Source organism: Anolis sagrei, chromosome 6 (genome assembly GCF_037176765.1).
Source record: "Anolis sagrei isolate rAnoSag1 chromosome 6, rAnoSag1.mat, whole genome shotgun sequence".
Taxonomy (NCBI): Eukaryota; Metazoa; Chordata; class Lepidosauria; order Squamata; family Dactyloidae; genus Anolis; species Anolis sagrei.
Window position 1 is genome coordinate 9,038,342 of NC_090026.1, and position 4,631 is coordinate 9,042,972.

Genomic DNA, 4,631 nt, shown 5'->3' on the forward strand with positions numbered 1-4,631 from the left:
CTGTGTGTGTGTGTTTTGCTTCCTTCCAAATTCAATTTCCCCTCCTAGCCACTGGGAACCAGTTTCATTCTTAATAAGAGATATATTACTGTTCATATAATACAGCAAAGAGATTGGAAATACAATGAGCAAAACAATCAAACCACAATCCTTCATGCAACCATTTATTAAAACCAGGTATTGTTCACAAAAGTTGCATAAAATTTAAGATGCAGCAATTAATGTGTAGTCAAAGGCTTTCATGGACAGAATCACTGGGTTGCTGGGAGTTTTCCAGGCTGTATGGCCATGTTTTTGCCTTATTATTTCATTTCAGGAGACACTCTTGATGTGAACACAACCCACTGTGGCATAAAAGTACTGAATGGATGTCACTCCATTTTGCTTTACAAAGGCAAGTAGATAAATCAATTGGTAGTCTCCGTCCAGGTGGCCTTCTGTCAGGAGGGATCGGATGGTGTCTCCATCCATTATGGCGGAAGGGGTTTAGACTAAATAGCCTTTAGAGATCCCTCCCAACTCCAGGATTCTATACCTATCATATATCTTTCTCAATTGCATCTATGTATGTATCTATCTGACTCGATCAAACATATGGTTGGATGGTCCTCTGTCAGGAGGGATCAGATGGTGTCTTCCTACATTATGATGGAAGGGGGTTAGACTAGATGGTCTTCAGAAGTCCCATTTGTAGGATTCGATACTTATCATATATCTTAATAACATCTATGTATCTATCAGGCATTTCGCCCACATCTATGGCAGGCATCTTCAGAGGTTGGGAGGTCTATTGGAAACTAGGCAAGTAAGGTTTATATATCTCTGGAATAATATCCAGGGTGGGAGGCAAGTGTGAATGTTTCAATTGGCCATCTTGATTAGCATTAAACGGCCTTGCAGCTTATTTATTTATTTATTTAAAACATTTATATTCCGCCCTTCTCACCCCGAAGGGGACTCAGGGTGGAGCACAGCATATACACAGCAAACATTCAATGCCGGGACACAAATTCACACACACATACATAAACATTTAAAAACATTTATCAAAATATTAAAGTACACCATTTAAAACCGCCCTAGTCATCAAAGCCTGGCTGCTACCTACCTGGGGGAATCCTTTGTTGGGAGGCATTAGCTGGCCCTGATTGCTTCCTGACTGGAATTCCTCTGTTTTGGGGGTGTTGCTCTTTGTTCACTGTCCTGGTTTTAGAGGTTTTTTTTATACTGGTAACCAGATTTTACTCATTTTCATGGTTTCCTCCCTTCTGTTGAAATTGTCCACATGTTTATGGATTTCAATGGCTTCCCTGTGTAGCCTGATATGTTAGAGAATCCTTCCAACAATGCAGTCCCCTGGGCAGGTTGCAGCCAGACTTTGAAGCTGCAAGGATATGCAATGCTAATCAAGGTGGCCAATTGCAACATTCACATTCGCCTCAAACAGATGAGTTCTTTCTCCCACCCTGGAAATTCCGCAGATATATAAACCCCACTTGCCTAGTTTCCAACAGATCTCACAATCTCTGAGGGTGCCTGCCATAGATGTGGGCGAAACGTCAGGAGAGAATGCTTCAGGAACATGGCCAAATAACCTGGAAAACTCACAGCAACCAAATCAAACTCAATGCTCAAAAGGTGAATAAACAAAATTCTCATCTTTATAAAATAAAGAAATGAGATCCCAACGCAGTGGTGTCTGGCAAGTTTGTAGGACAGAAACTACTGTGCCCAATGGGCACAGATGTTGGCGAGATCCCTAGTACATTGAGGGGGGAAATAATATCTGCTGGTCCTCCATATCAAATAATCTGAGAAATATTTCTCTAAAAGAGCAATATCAAACATTTTAAAATGTAATCACCTGTTCATGTGGGAACAATCCTGTTTGCCTTAACTTCCACGTCACCAGACGGATCTCTAGCCTGTAAAGTTAAAAATATGTGTTTCTCTTGTGAGCAAAGAACATTCTGTCTCTGTCTCCTGCCTACTATCACAGCCCTTTGTGGCTTCATGGTAGCTTCTCTTTCAAAACTGTTTTTGTCATATTCCTGTTTGGCGCCATGAAAAAAATTCAGAAGAAACCAAAAGTAAAAAAAAAGAAGTCCAGATGACCCTTTGGGGTCAAATGTTTCCAGAATGATCTGACTGGGAAGAGAGGGAAGTTACCTAGCAGTGTAGTTGTGTCAATGGGTTAAACCCTTGTACTGCTGAACTGTTGACCTGAAGGTTGACAGTTCGAAGCAGCGGGTCGGGGTGAGCTCCTGCTGTTAGCCCTAGCTCTTGCTAACCTGGCAAATGTGAATACATCAATAGGTACCGCTTCTGCGGGAAGGTAATGAAGGTGCCTGTGCAGCCATGCTGGCAACGTGTCTAGGAAGTGTCTACGACAACAGGCTCCTTGGCTTGGAAATGGAAAAAGAGCACCTCCTCAAGGCCAGAGCTGAGCACTGCCTCCATAAAGCCAAAGATGAAGAGAAAGCCTTTACCTTTATTCTGTGTATTGTTACGCAAGTGGGCTTATTAACAAAAGACCCTCCCCATTAATGTATAGCAGAGTAACTTATTAGCAGCACCGTGACCCGGCAGCAATAGCCTAAAGTGATGAAAAGAACAAAACCACACAGACCAATAGCCATAGGAGGCTTTTCTTTGTAGTAAACAATACGGTTACACTATTTAGAAGAACAAGATTTCTATAACACAAATAAAGTTCTTTATACTTCCTTCATTGCTTCCATGCTGGGCTTCCTTCTTATGCAGATAAATAGCTTCACTCTCACAGAGCCTCCTCTCAGACTGAACTTACACAGGAGCTTCACACAGTAGCTTTACACAAAACTTTACACAAAGCCTTCAACCTCTGGCTTCTCTCACCGAAGCTTCTCATACCAGGCCTTCTCACACACGGCCTTCTTATAGACTAAGGCCTACCTCACAGAGAGGCATCTCTCACAGACTAAGGTCTATCTCACACTGTGGTGTGAGGTAGGCCTTAGTCTGAGAGAGAAGTTGTGTGATGCAGGCCTTAGTCTTTGAGCCTTCTCTCAAAGACTAAGGCCTACCTCACACAGAAGCTTCTCTCTCAGACTAAGGCCTACCTCACACTGTGATGCCATCTCTCAAAGACTAAGACCTACCTCACATAGAGGCTTCTCTCACAGACTAAGGCCTATTTCACTGTGAGGCCTTCTCTCACAGACTAAGACCTACCTCATACAGAGGCTTCTCTCACAAACTAAAGCCTACTTCATACTGTGAGGCCTTCTCACAGACTGAGACCTTTCTCCCACTGAGGTTTACCTCGGACTGATAGCTACTAAGCTGCAGGCACACCTGCTTATATAGAACTGCATCTTTTGTTGAATCATTGCATCCATTTAACTCTTTCAGTGCTTGACCCACAGTTTTGTAATTTAAAAATCCTTGTTAATTTTTAAATATTTTTGACATATTTGTGTGTTGGTGTAAGGCCAAACTCACACAGAGGCTTCTCTCACAGACAACAGCCTACCTCACACTATGAGGCCTTCTCACAGATTGAGACCTTTCTCCCACTGAGGTCTACCTCAAACTGAGGGCTACTAAGCTGCAGGCACACCTGCTTAGGAATGGTGGGTGTTGAAGTCCAAAACACCTGGAGGGAGGGCCCAAGTTTGTTCATGGCTGATCTACACTGTAGAATGAATGCAGTGTGACACCACTTTGACTGCCATGGCTCAATGCTACGGAATGCTGGGAGTTGTAGTCTAACATTTAATGCCTTCTGGGAAACTACAACTCTCAAGATACCACATTCAGCCTTCTTATAGACTAAGGCCAACCTCACACAGAGGCTTCTCTCTCAGACAAAAGCCTACCTCACACTATGAGGCCTTCTCACAGATTGAGACCTTTCTCCCACTGAGGTCTACCTCAAACTGAGGGCTACTAAGCTACAGGCACACCTGCTTAGGAATGGTGGGAGTTGTAGTCCAAAACACCTGGAGGGAGGGCCCAAGTTTGTCCACGGCTCAATGACAGTCAAAGTGGACTTCAACTCCCATCATTCGTAAGCAGGTGTGCCTGTAGCTTAGTAGCCCTCACTTTGAGGTAAACCTCAGTGGGAGAAAGGTCTCAATCTGTGAGAATGCTGGGAGTTGTAGTCTAACATTTAATGACTTCTGAGAAACTACAACTCCCAAGATACCACATTCAGCCTTCTTATAGACTAAGGCCAACCTCACACAGAGGCTTCTCCCGCAGACAAAAGCCTACCTCACACTGTGAGGCCTTCTCACAGATTGAGACCTTTCTCCCACTGAGGTCTACCTCAAACTGAGGGCTACTAAGCTACAGGCACACCTGCTTAGGAATGGTGGGTCAACTTGGGGGGCCCAAATTGGATCAGGCCTGGAGAATGAATGCAATTTGGCACCACTTGCAACTCAATCATGGGATGTGTTTGATGGGTTTCCCAGTCACTCTCTAGCAGGGAAAGCCTTGCAATGCTCCAAACCCCCACCGCGTTGAGTTTAGGCAGTGCCAAAGCGCCTCCATCCTCCTGCAGTGTGGACGCACCCTGGCCTCCTTTCCCTTGGCTGAGTCTCCATAAGCAGCGGAGGGAGGGAAGCCGAAAGGGGAGGGAGGAA